Genomic DNA, 21,600 nt, shown 5'->3' on the forward strand with positions numbered 1-21,600 from the left:
TAAAGCTGATGCCAAGTGGATCATTATTTATGTGGAGACTATGAAATGGTGCTGTCCAGCATGGCATGGAGCCCATGTGGCTCCTGAGTGCTTGAAATGCACCTAGTCTAGATGGACATGTGCTGTAAGTGGTAAATGCTTCCCAGGTGATGCTAGTGGTAAGGAACCCACCTGCCAATAAAGGAGATGTAAGAGACGTGTGTTTGATCCCTGGATTGGGAAGATCCCCTGGAGAAGGGAATGGCAACCCACTTTGGTATTCTTGCCTGGAGAGTCCCATGGACAAAGGAGCCTTGGGGGGCTGCAGTCCATAGGGTTGCAAAGAGTTGGGCACAACTGAAGCAACTTAACATGCATAATATGAAAAAAGAATATAAAACATCTTATTTTAAAAAGTACTGATCAGATGTTGAAATGAGGCTACTAGAAAGTTTGTTGTTGTTGTTTAGTTGCTAAGTCGTGTCTGACTCTTTTGTGACCTCATGGACCAGTCCCCCAGGTGCTTCTGTCAATGGGATTTCCCAGGTTTAAAATTACACATTTGGCTTCTGCTATATTTCTATTAGACAACTCAGCTGTAGAGTAATATTCTTGAATACTATGAATGCTGTTAAGAATAAAAGGGATGCGATGTAATTTTTACCATGCTTTCAGTGACTATAAAAATCTTCACTACTTAACTGAACCCTATTGCTAAATAAACAAGGATTGTGCATAAAAATACATCTTTCAGTTTTATCATAGAGTTAAACCTGAAGTTCTGTGACTCCCTTTTACAACTGAAAAAGATGAAACCAGAATACTTATTTTTGTAATTTGGGAAAAATTGTTTTTGTCTCAAAATTCATATAATCAAGGTTTATGTCAAATGTTTTCAATCTTATTTTTATTATAAAATATAGCAGGCATGCAAAAAAGTTTGACAATATATGTGTACAAGTTAAAGGAGAATAAAATGGATTTCTCTATTTTTAGCACCCAGGCTGAGAAAAAGAACACTATCATATCACAGAAATCCCTGATGTGCTCTTCTCTTTCTCTGAAAGTAGCCAAAGTTCTGAATTTTGTTAATCCTTTCCTTACTTTTCTTTATGGTCATCATTGCCTATTAACATGTTCCCTAAACATCGTATTATTTAATTTGGACCCATTTAAAAACTATATATATATAAATAAAAGTATGCCATACATGTTCTTCAGTGATTTCTTTTAACATTTTATTTTTGAGATCCATTCATGTTTGCTTGTAGCTATACTAAATTAATTTTTATTGCTATATGGTATTTGATTATGAAAATATACCACAACCTATTGATCTAGTCTGTTGAATGCAGTGAGATTGTTTTCCAGTTTTCACTGCAATAAACAATGCTGTCATACACATATCTCCTGGTGTCCATATACAAAATTTCTCTAGGGTATTTAGTAATACTTTGGAGTGGGAACATTAGATCACAGAGTATATGCAGGCTTAATTTTATTAGGTAATGCCAAGCTATTTTTCAAAAGTGTTGTACTAATTTACATTCTCACTAGCAGAGTATGAGCATTCTCCTTGGTCTTCAATCTTATAAACAGTTGATTGTATTGCACTTCTTGTCTTCTGGCATCTTTGGAATGGTCTTTCCTATGTTTCGGAGAAGGCAATGGCACCCCACTTCCATACTCTTGCCTGGAAAATCCCGTGGACAGTGGAGCCTGGTAGGCTGCAGTCCATGGGATCGCTGAGAGTCGGACATGACTGAGCTACTTCACTTTCACTTTTCACTTTCATGCATTGGAGAAGGAAATGGCAATCCACTCCAGTGTTCTTGCCTGGAGAATCCCAGGGACGGGGGAGCCTGGTGGGCTACCGTCTATGGGGTCGCACAGAGTCGGACACGACTGAAGCGACTTAGCGGTAGCAATTCCTATATTTAATTTCCCTGCTTTGCCATGAGGTTGAACATCTTGTTCTGTGTTTCTGGGCTATTTGTGCTTCATTTTTCTATTTGGTTGTTTGTCATTCTTGCTGATCGATAGAAGTTTAAAAGTACATTTTGCATTCTGCTATGTAATATGTTAAAACTATCTTCTCTTCTCACCTATTATAACACTTTTTGATCAACAGAGGACATTAGTTTTGATATAGTCAACATTTTCCATTGTAATTTGAACTTTTAATATCTAGTTTAACAACGCTTTTCCTACTTTGAGACCATAAAGATGCTCTTTTATATTGTTTTCCGAAAGTTTTATTGTCTTGCCTTTCATATTTAAGTCAATAATTTATAATTTGTTTACTGTGTGAGGTAGGAGTCTAATTTTTTCATATTGAAAACAAATTGTTCTATCGCTACTTATCGAAAAAATATCTGTCATTTACTACTGATCTGCAGTTGCCCCTCCGTCATATGTTAATATGCATCATATGTGTGGGTTTGTTTCTGAACTCTATATTATTCTACTGGTCTAGGGTTCTACACCCCGTCCCTTCTTAAGAATTATCACATTGTATAGCTCTTCATTAATTAAAGTCTTTTTTAATATCTGTCAGTAAAGTTATACAGGGCTTCCCTGGTGGCTCAGATGGTCAAGAGTCTGTCTGCAATGCAGGAGATCTGGGTTTGATCCCTGGGTCAGGAAGATCCCCTGCAGAAGGGAATAGCTACCCACTCCAGTATTCTTGCCTGGAAAATTCCAAGGACGTTGGATCCTGGGGTCATAAAGAGTCAGACACAACTGAGTCACTAACACACACAAAGTTTTATGTAGGGGCTTCCCAGGTGGTGCCAGTGGTAAAGAACCTGCCTGCCAATCCTGCCTGCCAGTGCAAGAGACATAAGAGAGGTGGGTTCCATAACTTTGTGGGGAAGATCCCCTGGAGGAGGGCATGGCAACCCACTCTAGTATTCTTGCCTGAAGAATCCCATGGACAGGGGAGCCTGGTAGGCTACAGTCTATATATAAGTCACAGATTTGGACTCGACTTAGCATGTATGCAAAGTTATATACTTTTCTCCTTAAAGGTTTTAGGATGAGATGGTTGGAGGGCATCATTGACTCAATGAACTTGAATTTGAGCAAACTCAGGAAGATAGTGAAAGACAGGGAAGTCTGGCATGCAGCAGTTCATGGGATTGCAAAGAGTCAGACACAACTTAGTGACTGACTAAGTGACATCTTTTGTTAGATTTATTTCTAAGTGCATCATATTTTCATGCTATAAGAAATGACATCTTAAATGTTTTCTTTTTATTACTGGTACGTAGAAATATAATAGATTTTGCATAATTATCTTACAGTTAACATACTTAACAAAATCTTATTATAATAATTTATATTTATAAACAATCACATCATTTTTGAGTGATGAAAGGTTTGTTCTCTCTCTTAAAATTCTATATATTTTATCTTTCTTGCTTTATTGGGCTGATCTGGACCTCGAGTTTAATTTTTCATAAAGTAGGATATTAATGTTTACTGCATATCAGGTCACTGCCAAGTAATTTACATGTATTTTTTTTTTTACAGAGTTACTTGCTTGATGTCATTCAATAGCCACCAATCAAACATCCAGAGAGTGCTTTTAGATTTAGGGTAAGATAGTGGTATTTGGGGTCCTGTCACACCTGCTCTGCCTCCTCCTGTATTCAGTAGAATAGTTCTAAAGTATTAATAACAACAACTAATGCTTATTATGTATCAGACGCTCTTCTAATTGCTTTATATCTACTACACAATCCTAAAAACAACCCTATAAGATAGGTCCTGTTATTATCATCATCCCCATTATAAAAATGAGGAAACTGGAGTTTAGAGAGTTTAAGTAACTTGCCCAAGGTTATACAACTAATATGTGGAAAATCTGGGATTTGAAGTCTGCGTGATCTATTTCCATTTTCTTGACTACCATGCTATACTGCTTCTCAAAATGTGAACCCAAACTTTTGAGAATGTAAAGGGGATTATGCTTTGTACTGAAATCAGGGTTTCTTGCTAACAAGTAGCTCAAACATATTCATCAGAATGAGGGAGTGGTTACACACCTGAGGGGACAAGGAAAGAATTAGTGCCATGTTTCAAAATTGTTGATCTTAAGATGAATTGTGGAATGAAAAGGCTGTCTGTCATTACCAAGACTGATAATCCCTGAGAAAACTGTTGTGTGGGGGAACACATGTACAGAATGAAGAGATCAGCAGAGAGAAACAGCTCTCCTGAGACCCGCTGTCAATTCCTTGTGCTTGCTTTTAGACAGGTGAAAATTATAAGGTGAAACAGAGGAGAGTTACTAGAACTCTTGTGTATGTTACTAATCTTAGAAAGAGCATTTCTAAACTACTCTCTCGTTCCTTGTTTGTAAGACCCAGAAGATTACCAATGGTTAAATTATTTTGCAAACCATTTGTGACACCATTAAATTTAAGTGGTTCTGTTTGCCTGGTTTAATTACCCATTTACTCTGGGAGAGTGGGCAAATGGGAATTTTAGGGTCATAATTTATTTTGGTGAAAATTGATACCAAAGAAATATAATGATTTGTTCTAATTAAAAAATTATTTCTCTTAAAATAATAAACCCCAAACTTTAACCAAAGAGCCCTTCTCTGAAGGAAACTGAAAAGATATTCTTTTTGTTCCAAAGTTAGCACTTTCATTTAGCTTTTCAGTGGGTGTGATGAATATATATGGGGATCTCAACTTGAGCCTAGGCTGGAGTTGAAATATGTATGGAGACATTTGGTAGATGCATAGGACAATGTTGAAGAAGATTTGTAAAAGTCAAATCAGAAATAAAATCTAAAATTCTGTGACAGTCAAGATTTTGGAAACTGAATAGGCTGTAAGGCCAGTGTTAGTAGACGTTACACAGCAGGCATTGCCCCCAGCTCACTGCACGTCTGGAGCCTCTGGTGGCTGAAGAGTAGCAGTGTGATCTGGCAGACTGTAGGCTTGGTGACACGGCAGCAGTGCTTAGTAACACGGAAGTGCTCAGTAGGTGATGGAGAAGCCGTACATACGTGAGATTATTCATGAGAACACTTGAATTCCAGAAGCACCTGACTTCAGAGAGAACTTGGACTAAACGGAGCACTTGGGAATATTTTAGAGGGTGTTGAGGTCCTGCTGGATGGAGGTTGGGGAAACTCAGGGTGCATTCATATTTGTACAAGAAGACTTTCAGTACAATTAGAGGCTGCCAAATGTGTATATATAGAGAGATAACAAGATTTGGAGGTCCAGAAATGTCCATTTCTCCTGGGAAAGTTGGGAGCAGGGAGGAAGGCCACAGTCAATTCCACATGAAGCTGTGGGCAGGACTGGGCTAACTCTGGCTGCATCAGGCATTGTAAATTTTCATGTCATTACTCTTTGGCTTAACAACGGAAATAATAGGAAGAAATTGTATTGCAAAATGAAATTTACCTGCTGACTATTCTGACAGAAAATGGAAACTGCTAATTTAGGAGACTCCAGCTTCATTTTTATAAATCATTATAGTAACCTTATGGGTTTCCCAGGTGGCTCAGTGGTAGAGAATCTGCCTGTTAATGCAAGAGATGCAGGATAGGTGGGATCAATCCCTGGGTCGGGAAGATCCCCTGGAGTAGGAAATGGCAACCTGCTCCAGTATTCTTGCCTGAAAATGGACAGAGAATCCTGGAGGGCCACAGTCCATGGGGTCACAAAGAGTCAGACCCAACTGAGCACAGCACATAGTAACTTTATAGTCCGATTAGCATTTGTGAAGTAGCTATAGTGCTGAGATCTCTAGAATGATGATTTGAGAACTTGTGTAAGGAAAGGATTGACCTGGACTTCGTGTCCCTCAAAACTGTGACAGCAGTACTGTATATTTCCCTTTTTTGTAAGTTGTGCTTTGCTTGTTTTGAACTAAAAATTTTGAAATGTTCTTGTATTCATTACTGATAGTGCAACTGAAAGCCATCTTAGAAATTTGGGGGAGATGTGTAAGAGAGAATGTACTGTTTCACTTTTCTACCTTACACAGAGGCTTTGGGAAGAGCCCAAGAACATTACCTGCTTTGTTTCTTTAATGTCCAAAATGTCTATGATCCTCTTTATTCGGAAAGTTTATGAAATACGTCTACCTGATAAACTACGTTTTATCCAAGTTTCTATATCATGAATCAGAAGGCACTTCTGAGTCTTCTTCGGTTTTTCTGCTCCTGCACTTCAAAGTCTTAAGCATCCACTCTTGTATTTAAACAAACAAACAAACAAACCCAATTAAAAACACTTTTCCTCTTATTATCAAAGTGACACATACTTATTAACATAAAAATGAAATAAATTACCCATAATGCCATTTCCCAGAATAACTACTGCTATGGCCCTGGGATTTCTTTGGAAGGAATGATGCTAAAGCTGAAACTCCAGTACTTTGGCCACCTCATGCGAAGAGTTGACTCATTGGAAAAGACTCTGATGCTGGGAGGGATTGGGGGCAAGAGGAGAAGGGGACGGCAGAGGATGAGATGGCTGGATGGCATCACTGACTTGATGGACGTGAGTCTCAGTGAACTCCAGGAATTGGTGATGGACAGGGAGGCCTGGCGTGCTGCGATTCATGGGGTCGCAAAGAGTCAGACACGACTGAGTGACTGATCTGATCTGATCTGATCTGATGACTGTGATTTCTAGATGAGGGTAATTGTACAATTTTTCCTTTAGAACATTGGCTTTGCAAAGGGTCTATAAGCAGCCACTGGCTTTCCACAAGTTCAGTGTTACTACATCAGAAATGGATCTTACTTTTCATTGCTTATTTGCTCCTAAGACCTACTCAGAGATGTGGAGTCCAGTTATTATTGACTCACTTCCTTTCCTACGCTTAGGGAGATAAACCTGAACTAGTAGGAACTGAAAGATTCTTTCAGGGGCTTCCCTCATAACTCAGTTGGTAAAGAATCTGCCTGCAATGCAGGCCCAGTTTGATTCCCGGGTCAGGAAGATCCACTGGAGAAGGGATAGGCTACCTACTCCAGCATTCTTGGGCTTCCCTTGTGGTTCAGTTGGTAAAGAATCCACCTGTAATGTGGGAGACCTGGGTTCAATCCCTGGGTTGGGAAGATCTCCTGGAGAAGGGAAAGGCTACCCACTCCAGTATTCTGGGCTGGAGAATTCCATATATTCAGAGACATGGAGAAGGGAAAGGCTACCCACTTCAGTATTCTGGCCTGGAGAATTCCATATACTCAAAGACATGGAGTCCAATTATTATTGACTTACTTCCTTTCCTATGCTTAGGGAGATAAACCTGAATTAGTAAGAACGGAAATATTCTTTTAGCCAAGTAATGCTGATATGTGAAAGTTTTCTCTAACTTATTTTCTGAAAGCAGAGCATTATCAACTAAAACATGTTCATTATGACTAATGTTCTTTTCCTAAGGCAAGATAATCACAACACTATTCTACAGAAAATTCTCTATATAATTGGGGTCAACCTCATATACAGTTTTGTGCCAGTGTTCTCACTCAACACTGCATTACCAGCATTTTCCATGTCACTAAGTATTTTTCAAAATGTTATTTTTAATGGCTTCATGAAATTTATATAATTGGCAATACTATCATTTACTTAACTAACATTACTATAGTTATCTTAGTTATTTCCATGGTTTAGAAACATTTTTGTTTTTTTAACACGGTGGCAAAAATATTTGTATATAAGCCTTTGACCTTATTTAAGACTACTTTCTTGAGAATATGTACTTTCAGGATTCAGTAAGCTCTTAATTAGTCTCTGTAACTTCAGAGTCTATCTCTTGCCTATTGCTGCCAGATGAATTTTCTTAAACCATCAATTACACATTTATCTTATGCTCAACAGCCCCCAATGACTTCTTATTGCCTCGAGAGAAACCTCTGGATTCTTTAGCTTGGGGATTAAAGTATTTGGCAGTCTTTTTCATTCCAGGTTCTATAATCTGCATCCCTTAAGTAACTAGACTCTTTGAGGTGGCTTTGCTCCCACCCAACACCCTCCTTGAGGATTTTCACCAGTTATTTTTAACTGTCTCTTTCTTCCTCCTTTTCCAAAACCAAACATAAACTATAAACCCAAAACTCCAATTATGTATGTATTAATATTATATTCTTGTCACAGATAAAACATTTTAATTCGTTCTCAAACATCTCTACTCTTTCCCTAAGGGTGCTGCTCCTTTCCCACCCCTAGCTTTTCTGGATGCACCTGGATTCTGTGTATTTGTGCGTGTGTGTGTGTGTGTGTGTGTGTATGTGTATGTGTGTGGAAATGCATTGTAAAGGTCTGAAATGATACAGACCAAACTTTATGTATGAAAAAGGGCCATGGGATAGAACTAATAGAAAGGATTAAGGGAAACTCTCACTTTTTATTATATATACTTATGTTTTAAACTTTTTGCAAGTATTCATTTATTTTGAAACTAAAATGAATAAAATTATATATATTTGTTTAAAAACTTTTACAGGGTTGTAAAATATGATGGAGGTAGGGTTAATGAAATTGCTTTCTTAATTTTTTTCATTTAAAAGTGTTTAAAAATAACTTTTAATTTTGTATTGGGGTAAAGCTGATTAACAAAGTTGTGATAGTTTCAGGTGAACAGCGAAGGGACTCAGTCATACCTATACATTGCTTTCTTCATTTTTAAAGCTCAGTGGAGATGCTAATTGTGGTTCCATCGTGGCTTTGTTCTGATCATCTAGGAAGCATTCTGCATCCACTTGGCTAGTTCCACTCCTATCCATCTTTCTAAGCCCAGCTCAATATCTATAGTAGAGCCTGCCTCGATTACTGAAATTCACAGTTGTTTCTAGCAACTCAGTCATATGAAGTTGACTTCCTTGGTCCTGGGGACATATGATCACCTGAAATTGTTCAGAATAATTCTCTATGTATGTAACTCTCCTCTACCATTTTTTTGTACTACATATGTAGGGGGTATTTTTTCTTTTCTCTTTTTGTGTTTAGTGAGGGGCAGTGATTACAGGCACACTGCTCTGTGGTCTTGGGAATTTCACAAATCCTTTTGGAATGTTTTTCATCTAGAATATGTAGGGATTGAACTAGGCATATCTTTTTTTCCCCCCCCAGAGATTTTATTTGTTTACTTATTTAATTACTTTTGGTTGTGCTGAGTCTTCATTGCTGGGCTGGTTATTCTCTAGTTGCCATGCGCAGGCTTCTCGTTGCGGTGGCTTCTCTTATTGCAGAGCACGGGCTCTAGGGCCTGGGTTTCAGTAGCAGTTGCAGTTCCCGGGCTCTAGAGCACAGGCTCAAGAGTTGTGGTGCCCCACAGCATGTGGGATCTTCCTGGACTAGGTACTGAACCCGTGTCTCCTGCATCAGCAGGCGTATACTACTATTACTACATATACATGCTACTGAGCCACCAGGGAAGCTCTTGGCATATCTTCTAGGTAGTTCTGGTTCAAAATTTTTTGATTCTGTTAGATGATATGATTTTACCTGATTACTGGCTTAATTTGGAATGATTACTTTTTCTTAAAAAGGGATCAGTCTGAATCTTTTTATCTAGAGATACTAAATAGAAGAACTGAATATAAATAATTTGATGTAGTAGAAAGGGCATAGACTTTGAAATCAAAAGTATCTGAATTTGAATCCTAGTACCACCATTACTAAATTCTGTTATATTAGATGAGTTACTTGACATAATTAGTCTAGTCCTTGTATAAAAAAGCAAGGGTTGTAGTTTTTGTCTCCCTGGACTATCTATGTGGATGTACCCAAGACAATGCCTGATACATTGTATGTTCTCAGGCAATATTAATTTCCTTTCTTTCTTTATGGGCAACTTTGATTTGTGAAAGGTACACTTTAAGAGGCTGATGATGCTATTTTATATATTTATACAACAATAAAGGAAATTCAGAAAGAATCAAGTGACTGCTGTAAAACTGAGATGTGATAAGTATGAATATGCGCAGAGAGTTTGTATAATCCTTGCTGTAACTGCATGTTGGAATACAGAGCCCCATAGGCCTGTATCTTATTTCCTTTCTTATAGGACTTTAGGTAGTCACCAGTAACTGAAGGGTTATAAAATTCAAGTGCATCTTTGGTCCCGTATAATGATTTGGTTAACGTAGTCAGCAGTGAGGAGCCTTAAATCAAACACTGTAGTGCTTCTGGTCTTTCAGGGCAGACATCTATTAGACACAGGAGACGCAGAACGTAGGACCCACAAACTTCTTTTAAAATTGGATGAATAAAATAAGCTTTTATATATACATTCTGTACCAAAGCGATTGAAAAGTATAGTTTATTATTCAGTTCAATTCAGTTCAAGCGCTCAGTCGTGTCTGACTCTTTGTGCCCCCATAGACTGCAGCACACCAGGCTTCCCTGTCCATCACCAACTCCCAGAACTTGCTCAAACTCATGTCCATTGAGTCGGCGATGCCATCCAACCATCTCATCCTCTGTCGTCCCCTTCTCCTACTACCTTCAATCTTTTTCAGCATCTGGGTCTTTTCCAGTGAGTCAGTTCTTTGCATCCTGTGGCCAAAGTATTGGAGTTTCAGCTTCAGCATCAGTCCTTCCAATGAATATTCAGGACTGATTTCCTTTAGGATTGACTGGTTGGATCTGCTTGAAGTCCAAGGGACTCTCAAGAGTCTTCAACACCACAGTTCAAACGCATCAATTCTTCATCACTCAGCTTTCTTTATAGTCCAACTCTCACATCCATACATGACTACTGGAAAAACCATAGCTTTGAATAGACGGACCTTTGTTATTATTATTTTTAATGGAGGGGACCACAAAAGTCATAATGTAGCCCTGGATGCTTTAATGATGTTGTAGACTTTCTCCCAGGAAACACATCTCCTGAGCATGTCAGACCAAGTTGTGTTCATCTGTGCTTATTTCACTGTGTCCTGAGATGCACCAAGAAAGGAGGCTCATTGTGGTGGTCAGAGACCTATCCCCTGCATAGACCTTTCTGTTTTTATTCCTGGCTCCATGAGAAAGTATGAAATGAAGCAAACATGAAAATGAAATAAAAACATATTTATTACAAGCCTCAGAGCCTCCAGTCATAAGATTAGAATCTTGGGAGCAGAGACTTCCCTCTTATCCCCGACTTATGTAAATTTAATATATAAACTATATGAATATTGATGAATTTGTAAAGGAAGGTTTGGGGAAAAAACTTCAACAACAATCACACACACACACACACACACACACACACACATGCACAAATTGGTAATCTAATTTGGCTGAAAAAAGAGAAAATATGAACTGCTTGAAATAGGATATGCAGAGTAGAGCTGACTTTTCTGGGGTACAGAAAAGCAGATCCCGTGAGAATAAAGCTGTGTGGCATAATAACTCAGCATAGGGGGTCTCCTGTAAAGTAGGATATTTGGTAAGTAAATGTCAGTGACCTCAACTCTGCCTCTTAGAAGATCTTGTGACATTAAAGTTGGAGTAATATGGAGACTAGCTGCTGTAATTCTAAGTCAGCTGTTCTGAGAGCTTGGCTCTGAGCGTCTAAAAGGCAGCCTTAGGTGGAGGTGGCTATAAATGGTTGGAGAGGAAAGGTAGACATGCTTTTCTCCTGCCCTTGGGTTGTGAGGGTTTTTTTTTGTTGTTTTTTTTTTTTTTTTTAGCCATGCTGTGTGGTATGTGGGGATCTTAGTTCCTTGACCAAGGATTGAACCGATGCCCTCTGCATTGGGCAGTGAAGAGTCTTAACCACTGGATCACCAGGGAAGTCTTGGGTTTGTGAGCTTTACTTTTCAGTTTAGACTGATCATTTTAGGTTAACAATTCATGCTAACAACAACTGATGTGTCTGGAGCCCTTACTATGCTGGACACTGGCTAAGCACTTTGCATGGTTGACAGTTTACTCTTCACAGCCACCCTGTGGGGTAGGAACAATTATCAGTCCCATTTTACAGACAAAGAAACAGAGCTTAAGGAGGTAGGGTGAGGTCTCACAGCTAGCCAAGGGCTGTTACTGGACCCCGGAGCTTGCATTCTAATCTTTGCTATCCCCATAGTGGAACCCATCTTTACAGATCATAGAATCAAAATGTGAGAGTGTTAGGAAGCGTTACGGGTTGAATTGTGTCCCCTTCCAAATCTGAATGTTAAAGTCCTTACTCTGGTACCTAAGAATGTGGCTTTATTTGGAGAGAGGGTCTTTACAGAGGTAATCAAATTGAAATGAGATCATAAGGATGGACTCTAATTCAGCATGACTGTTATACTTACCACCAGGAAAAAAACTGGACAGAGAGCCATGCAGAGAGGCCAGACTTCGTGCAGAGACACAGGGAGAAGATGGCTGTCCGCAAGCCAGGGAGAGGCCTGAAACAGAGCCTTCTCTGATAGGCCTCAGAAGGGACAACCCTGCCAACATCTTGATTTTGTACTCCTAGTTTTTAGAAAATGATCCAACAGATTTCTGTTGTTTGAGCCACTCAGTCTGTGAGTGGTACTTTGTTATGGCAACCCTACCAAAGTAGGATGGAGAAAGCAATGGCACCCCACTCCAGTACTCTTGCCTGGAAAATCCTATGGATGGAGGAGCCTGGTAGGCTGCAGTCCACGGAGTCACTGAGGGTCAGACATGACTGAGCGACTTCACTTTCACTTTTCACTTTCATGCATTGGAGAAGGCAATGGCACCCCACTCCAGTGTTCTTGCCTGGAGAATCCCAGGGACAGGGGAGCCTGGTGGGCTGCCGTCTCTGGGGTCGCACAGAGTCAGACACGACTGAAGCGACTTAGCAGCAGCAGCAGCAGCAAAGTAGGACATCTTCTGTGTGGGTTCTAACAAGATAAGGTCTCCCATTACTACTTTGGATGGCCTGAACAGACTTTATTCTCCTTGTCAGTAGAGAATTACCACATAAGTAATAGATTTTATTTTTCAAGAATTTTTGGATGAACTGAAAATAAAGGTAACCCAAAGATTTGGGGTCAACAGTCTAGGCACTGTGACCTGCTAATTCATGGCAAGTCAGACTTGGTACAAAGCAGAATTAAGCTGTTTCTATGTCTTTCAAATAAATGACTTCTTTCACATCAGATATTATTAGCCAAAATGAATTTCCAACTCAATCTAGATATGTGGTGATGGTACTTATCTGTCCTTAAGGACATTTGGACACCCTTGAAGCAGAAAGAAATTAGACTTAGCTGAAGTGTTTTAATCACAATTAAAGACATGTCCAATAATAACTGGTTCAGATTAAATCAGACGCTGAGTTATTTTGGCTTAAATAATTCAGTGGAAAGTTTGGTAGGATAATAAAAAAAGCTTTTTTTTTTTTCCCCAGGCAGATGAATTTAAATGATTTCTTTGTAAGACAAAGTAATATAACCACAGTAGCAGTGCTGCTCATATTATTTGCATATAAATAATTTATTTGCATACTAATGAAGGGAGTAATCTATTATTCCTAAATTTCTCTCTCCTTTTCCCACAGCAGTGGACATGATACACCATTTTGTTAAGGAATTTAGAGACTCTCCTAACCACTTTCCGCTAGGTGGCCACCTAGAGAACTCACTTGATTTCTGAATATTTCCTTAGAAGCTTCTGTTTAATATTTATTTAATTCTGCTAGTCTTGAGGGGCTTGAACAATTTTCTCTAGAAGATCAACTGTCTTTTTCTTTGATTGATGTTTATTGTTTAGCAATACTAGGAATGAAATTCATAGGTAAAAACAATTCCTAAAAAATATCATTATATATGTCTTCTTCAAAGGAAACCAGTGATCAAAAGTTATTTTTTCTTAGTTATGATTTAAAAATATAGATAGGAGGTATTTAATTATATTTCTGATGATTATATTTGACTAGGAAATTTAAATATACTATAAAAGGAATTTCATTGTATATGATAAATGTATCAAGACACCTTTTTTGTGCCACCTCAGATTCTCTGGCATTTACATCTGTCTTGGCTGTGTGCACGCATGCTCAGTTGTTCAACTGTGTCCAACTTGTTGTGAGTCCATCAACAGTAGCCTGCCAGGCTCCTCTGTCCATGGGATTTTCCCAGCAAGAATACTGGAGCTGATGGCCATTTCCTATTCCAGGGAATCTTCCTGACCCAGGGATTGAACCTGAGTCTCCTGTGACTCCTGGATTGTCAGGCAGAGTCTTTATTACTGAGCCACCTGCGAAGCCCTTACATCTCTCTAGAGCTCTGAATTTCTTTTTCTATTTCAGTTGCTGGACAGCAGCTGACTTTATATAGTCACAGGATATAGTAGATGGGAGGAAGCTGATAGTTAATTTATCTTGCTTTTCCATTCCTTGGTGGGCTGTACAAAAAGAAAGCTTTCTGTATTACTTATCCTAAGACACTGTGTTTCTTTGTGAAATGACTCATTTTGTAAGACAAGATATTGTGTGTGCTTCCCAATCTTACCTGCCTCAGTTCTCTTTTCTATCATTCATATTGTCCTGGAATTATATCTCCCAGTGAAGCACAGAGTTTAAGACTTGCCCCAGGCTCAATTTTCAAGGGAACTTATTCCAGGATAATAGAAGTTCTATAAATGCTTAATGAGTTGAAATGAATAAAAAATAAAATCTAAACTAAATGGCGGAGAAGGCAATGGCACCCCACTCCAGTACTCTTGCCTGGAAAATCCCACGGACAGAGGAGCCTGGTGGGCTGCAGTCCATGGGGTTGCTAAGAGTCGGACATGACTGAACGACTTCACTTTCACTTTTCACTTTCATGCATTGGAGAAGGAAATGGCAACCCACTCCAGTGTTCTTGCCTGGAGAATCCCAGGGATGGGGGAGCCTGATGGGCTGCTGTCTCTGGGGTTGCACAGAGTCAGACACGACTGAAGTGACTTAGTAGCAGCAAACTAAATGGGGGCTTTTGTTTAATCATTCTTATCTTTCTGTACTTCAGAACTTTGTCTGTACCTCCTGACTCATTTGTTTTGTGGCTGCCTCTGGATTGGTGAGTGTGGTGCCTAGAAAGAAATAACCAACAAATCAAAGTCCATTTCAGGTGGTAAGTGGTTTACCAGATGCCTCAAAGAGAAGTAACATTTACAAAAGGCTGATTGAACAAGGAAAGAGTCTGGGTAAATGAGTCTGAGTAAGAAGAGAATAGTCCAGACTGTAGGCCTGAAGCCCAGTTTTTTTTGTTGTTGTTGTTTTTTTTTTTCAGAGACAGCTGACTTCTCCATAAGTCATGGTCATTTTCTCCAGGTACCTTCTCTGTTAGAAAAGCTCCTACATAAATTCTCATTTTTATTCTTCCTTAAGAAGAAAAGAGAATTATTTTTCTAATAGAAATCCAATTCCAAAGAATTTGTGATGTGTATATTAGACTTGAAAGACTGGAAATGTGAGGTTACTCTGTTAAAAGAACAAAAGGAAAGAAGGAAATTTTAATTTTTTTTTTTCTTTTTACCACTGTCTTGCCTTTACTAACTGGGATTGTTGAAGACTTTCAAAGAAACTAAAATAAAATTGTTTTAAGACATTCAAGATGCTAAAAAAAAAAATATACACAGTATGTGTCATGTATTTTAGTGTATGTTGTTTCTCGGGGCCAAGACCTTTGTGCTCTTGGGAAAAAATGCAGCCGTTATTATTACTTTTATTGCCATCACTGTTATTAATAATAAAGAAGATTGCTACAGAAATGAAAGTAAGGAGGCACTAGCAATGCTGACCTGTGTGAAATCTTTTGTAATTTAATGAAAAAAGACAAGAAAAGATAGCATTTTAGAGTATTACCTATTTTTTGGGTGTATATGAAATTGAGGCCAAGTAATTTTATTTGTAGGTAACTGTTTTCTAAGGACTGTGTGGTCAATCATATCCATAGTAAATGAGAAAAATTATAATTTGACTAATTTGGTGACTGAAAAGTATGAAAAGGAAAGCTTTGGTAGGGAACTTAAGAAAATCCTGAAACGTCTGCTTTTATCAAGATTCATGTAGGGGAGATTTATTATGAATCAACTGATCAGACTATGACTCATCTTCAGGGATGTTACTGGAACTGGCTGTTTGGATGTTACCATCACTGGAGGTAATGCTTGATCTTTTCACTGACCATAAAGATGTTTCAAAACAGTGACATAAGCTGCACTTGGCAGAGTCCACGGAGGCCACTGCAGCAACAAATGTATTTAAGTGTTTAGTCCTGCAAAGAGGTGATGTTCATCTTGCTTTTACTTCTGCTACAAGGGCAGAGATGAAGAAACATTCATTTTGGCTGCATAAAGTCATTGCAAATGAGGCAAGAGAGCAACAGAGCATAAAAAGTAGGCAGGCAGTTTTTATCAGCAGGGAAAATTAAAAGGAGTTGTGCTCCATGTCTGTGGAGGCAGAATAAGGAGGGTTTGCATGTGCATCCACCACTGTGTTTTCTAGACTGGCAGGAACCCTGGACTCGCACAACTGATCTGAGCTGAGACTGTGCTCTGGAGTTACATCAGTGTGTTGAGCTCCAAGAGCCGTATGTGGGACACAGAACAGACAATATTAACAGGCTTCAGGTTCAGGTAGAAGAGAAAGGGGGCTTCCTTGGTGGCTCAGTGGTAAAGAATCCGCCTGCAATGCAGGAGACACAGGAGATATAGGTTCGATCCCTGGGAGAAAGAAGAGGAAATAAAATATAAAGGCAGACGGTTCAGTCTAGACTCCTCTTGAGTGAAGAAATCCCTCTCATTGTGTCCTGGAAAAAAGTGTGATCAAGAGTATAGCCCAGTGGGGCCCTACTGTCGGCCTGTGGATTGGCTGTGATCAGAATCTCCCAGGGGCATTTAGAAATACACCTCCCAGAAGTTTAGGTATGAAGTAGGACTTGGGACTCTGTATTTTAATAATCTTCTTCAGGTGTTAAAATCAGGTGTTTGGGAGCTTTTGACTTGAACTCTTGTTGTTCAGTCGCTCAGTCATGTTTGACTCTTTGAGACTCCATAGATTGCAGCACACGAGACTTCCCTGTCCTTCACCATCTCCCTGAGTTTGCGCAGATTCATGTCCATTGAGTTGGTAATGCCGTCCAATCATCTCATCTTCTTTCATCCCCTTCTCCTCTGCCTTCAACCTTTCCCAGCATCAGGGTCTTTCCCAGGGAGTCCGCTCTTTACATCAGGTGGTCAAGGTATTGGACCTTCAGTTTCAGCATCTGTCCTTCCAATGAATATGCAGGGTTGGGTTCCTGGTTAGTTGACCGGGTTATAAATTGCTATTTTGTGTCAACAAAAATCTGCCTCTTTAAAACTTGCATCCATATTTTGATTCTCTCTGGGCCTTTCGAAGTAATTTAAAGCTCTCAGATCAAGTTGAAGAATTTGGCTTTGTGGTGGAACTAGTCATTGTAGTTTTATGACCTTATCCAGAAGCAAGGTAGTCTGGGAGCACAGAATGTGAATGATGAAGTGACCTTGATTTGAGGACTGGAATGATGGACAGTCAGTGAACTAAAGGATTTTAGGATGCTAGAGAGGGAACTGTCCATTGCTGGGTATTGATTGAGTCCTTCAGGGCAGGTGTGGACTGATGGAAAGAGAGCTGCCACCTGACCAAGAGGTCTGAGAGGGTGCTAGGCCCGTGGTTGCCCGGTCTCACACTGACTTTGCCGTGCCTGGGGGCAGGAGGTCCTCAGTTGGTATTCTGTTGACTGACTGATTATTTCAAAAGGCAAGTGGAGTGGATACATGAGGATGGAAGAGGAAAGTGAGGAGATTGTGTCAGAAAAGGAAAACTGACTAGCAGTCTCAGAGGCGAGCTATTCTCAGTTATAAGAGAATACAAGCTGTGGCTAAAGTGTGATAGAGTTGAGAATGAAAGTTGCTGAGAAATTTTCTGGTCATCATCATGGATGATTCTGTTACTGAGAATAATGGCTGAATATTGGAGAGAGAGAGAGCAACTGTGACTCAGATGCCAAGGTATTTGAGCAAAGTATTTGGAGGTGATATAGATGTGAAATAGAGACAGAAAAGAGGATGCAGAAAGCATGGCTCTGCCTTGTGGAGGAGTTTGGGCAAGTCTCACATCCATTCTGGACCTCTCTATTCTTTTGAGTTAGTAACATGAGACACAATAATCAAATATGTAAAAGCCACTTTGAAAAGATAGATAATCTCTAGGGGTGGTCCTAGTTTTGAGATCATGGGACAAAACTGAAAGGAAAGTATTAGTCATTCAGTTGTGTTCGACTCTATGGGACCCTCTGGACTGTAGCCCTTCAGGCTTCTCTGCCCATGGAATTCTTCTGGCAAGAATACTGGAGTGGATAGCCATTCCTTTCTCCAGGGGATCTTCCCAACCCAGGGATCAAACCTGGATCTCCTTTACAGATTCTTTACCATCTGAGCTACCAGGGAAGCCCCATTATTATACCATATCAATGTTATGAGATGTCATAAAATACATTACAGTAAAAGTACAGCTTCATTTGAAAGAAAAGCACCTAAAGCCACTACTCCAGCACAAGCAGGCAAATAACCAGTAACCTGTGACTTTTTATCTCTGAATTAACAGGTCAAGTTTGAGGAAGATGATTCTACTATTTCTTTTTCTTTAGCACATTTTGGCATCCTTTGGAAGACCCAGAAGTCCACGTGTTGGATATGAATCTAGAGCTGTGGTTGCTGCAAAGGTACCTTCCACAACTTGATTTTCTGTAATAATAATTACTCAGGTAAAAATGATACCACTAAATGGTCCTTTGATTCTGGAATTGCTTTTTTACAATTAGGTTTAACTCTGTAACTCTGAGTTGAGAAACTAGAAATTTTCCTGCAAGGTTTCTTTACATCTCTCTGGAATTGAATTCTGACTTTTGATATTCACAACTCCACCCAGTTTAGGGGGGAAATGCAATTACAGAGATTAGTCTAAGCATTTCTTACACTGGCTCTACTTTATAAGGTGTTGTGTCCATCATGGGACAATCTCAAAATCTCATGTCCTTCCAAAGTGATATTCAGATATGGCTTCTATTACTTGGTCTCTTGGCCATGGTTTTCCATACAGTGTGTGCATGCGTGCGAAGTCGCTTTAGTTATGTCTGACTCCATGACCCCAGGGACTAGCGTGCCAGGCTCCTCTGTCCATGAGATTCCCTAGGCAAGAATACTGGAGTGGGTTGCCATGCCCTCCTCCAGGGGATCTTCCCAACCCAGGGATTGACCCTGTGTCTCTTGCATTGCAGGTGGATTCTCTACCACTGAGCCACTGGGGAAGCCCATCTCATACAACATTTACCAGCTAGTCCTCTAAGAGGTTCCAAAGCTTGAATCATATATTTTTGGCAAAGGAAGGAGATATTCCCAGGTTCATAGTGTTCTTTCTTGAGAGAAACCAAAAATCCATATCTAAGAGTGTACTTGAGAGAAAGCACAAGTCCACTTCTAAGAGCCCAGTCCTGGGCAGAGGCATTTTTTAGGGCCTAACAATGCCATACATACTGGAGATTCTTTATTTAAATCCTTCCTGAATGATGTTGCTTCTAGGAAACTGGAGGCCAGAGTTGAAGAGAAGAAAAACCCTTTTGAGAAAGATGAGATCAATTTTCCAATGTTTGGATGGATTTGTCAGTTTATAACTAACTCATGACTAATGATAATCACCACACACGTCTATTATTCTCAGCAAAATAAGATACAGAATAGTTGGCTGCAAGTTATTCCAAACCCTTTTGCTAAAGAAATAACAAATATAGAAAGCTTTGGGAAATCCTGTACATAGCAGAAGAATCTATTTGGGAAGGAGACATCCCAAAACAGATCTGGGTGAAAAGGTTATCAAATTGTTCTCTGGGTGAAAAGGTTATCAAATTGTTCTCTGTGCTTTGAATTACAGAGATTGAAAGTGAAACAATGTTAATGGTAGCTTGCATAAAAGGAGACTAAACAATGGAAAAATAATTTTGGAAGACTGGAATGATAATCTTTTGTGCGACTTTGGCATTTTTCCTGGTCCTACATTGCTATGATATGACAGCCATTTCCTTGCTCTGTTTTGCTCTCAATTTTGCATAGTGAATATTAGGGGTTGAATTGTATCATCTCCCCCCAAAAAATGTCTGCTGAAGCTCTACCCTCCTCAGCACATCATCTTTGGAAATAGGGCCTTTTCAGGGTTGACTGAATTAAAACGAGGTTATTAGGGTCAGCCCTAATCTAATGGGACAAATATCTTTGTATAAAAAAATTTGGACACAGATATCTGTATCTATATCTAAATCTATCTATATACACATACACGTAGAGGGAGGATAATCTAGACACACAGGGGAAAAGGCAGCCATGTGAAGATGGAGACAGAGATTGGATTTATGCTGTCACAGGCCAAGCACTGGCCAAGCCTGGGGCTACCAGAAGCAAGGAGAGAGCCACGAATTTGCCCTCACAACTCTTAGAAGGAACCAGTTTTGCTGACACTTGGATTTTGGATTTCTAGCCTCCAGAACCATGAGACAATAAATCTCCTTTAAGCCACTCAGTTTATGGTACTTTGTTATGGCTGCCCTAGGAAATTAATACACAGAACTTATACCAAACCTGGGAACTCGCAATGTTTCATCCCATCCTTTGCTGCCTATTGGGAAGTAAAACCTCAGAGCCTTTAAAATACCCTTAACTCCATCCTCCACCCAGTTTTTTCTGCACAACTGTGGATGAATGGCAGGTAAATATAGTCCCTGTTGGAAGGATTTTCCCTCGTTCAGGAAGGTTGACCTGTATAAATGATGTGAATTGCATGTGAATTGCATATGAATTATGATGCAGATTACTTCACGTCAAGACATCAGGACCAGTAAAACCTTAGACCTTAAGCATCTCCCAGATGAAGGAATATTGATACATCTTAACTATGGTGATGGTGTTGTGATAATAACCAATTCAGAGTAGAATATTGCTTTTCTCCAAAGAAGATTCAAACAGGGAGTCAATAACATGAAGCTTCACACCATCTAGTGCAAGATGAAATACTAGCTCAGGCATTGACTAATCAAGATCGTCTTGCCCCTTGTGTTCTTGTGTTGGGAAATAACTTACTTCAGTACCTTTAAGATTGATTCACCTTCTATTTGCACTGATCACACTCATTGAACTGTGGCACGGAGCCAAGAACCATATTTTGAAGCTGAGCTGGTGATAGGCAGACTGTATCTTAGTCCTTGGAATAAATCCAGCCATCTTCAATATTGAAGTGTTTCTTTATGATGCTCTAGAGACATTTTCATCATGCTGTATTCTTCATGATATGCTGAGCCCAACCACAGCATTTGAATGCTTTTCTAAAATAGGTAGATTGTCTCAGTAAAAATTACTTGAAACGTTTTTGTGGATGAATGACATGTGGACATTTAAAAAATATAAATAAAATATACCCGTAAAAAGAGAAAATATAAATATTTCGACTGAAAGCATGTGTATGTATGTTCATACTCACACCTTTACCCATATTCTAAGTCCAGTTTATATATCTGTAGAAAGAGGAATTCATTTGCATGCTCACGAGCACTTTCTGTTGTCATAGGCCTTTGTCGGTTGGATACTGTTAACCCCCATTGCTACTACTGGTACTATAGTTGACACAGGAGATGAGGGTTTT

The 21,600-nt window shown here is 39.4% G+C and overlaps 1 long non-coding RNA gene across 1 annotated transcript in view; it reads left to right on the forward strand.

Moving 5' to 3' along the window:
- The window catches only part of LOC129646236 (uncharacterized), a 46,772-nt gene extending 25,438 nt beyond the window's left edge, over positions 1-21,334 (forward strand). Inside the window, exons 2-3 of the long non-coding RNA XR_008711784.1 lie at positions 18,520-18,637; positions 19,193-21,334. This is a non-coding gene — a long non-coding RNA (uncharacterized LOC129646236). The remainder of the gene's footprint in view (positions 1-18,519; positions 18,638-19,192) is intronic.
- The last annotated feature ends 266 nt before the right edge of the window (positions 21,335-21,600 follow it).

This window comes from Bubalus kerabau, chromosome 3 (assembly GCF_029407905.1).
Source record: "Bubalus kerabau isolate K-KA32 ecotype Philippines breed swamp buffalo chromosome 3, PCC_UOA_SB_1v2, whole genome shotgun sequence".
Taxonomy (NCBI): Eukaryota; Metazoa; Chordata; class Mammalia; order Artiodactyla; family Bovidae; genus Bubalus; species Bubalus kerabau.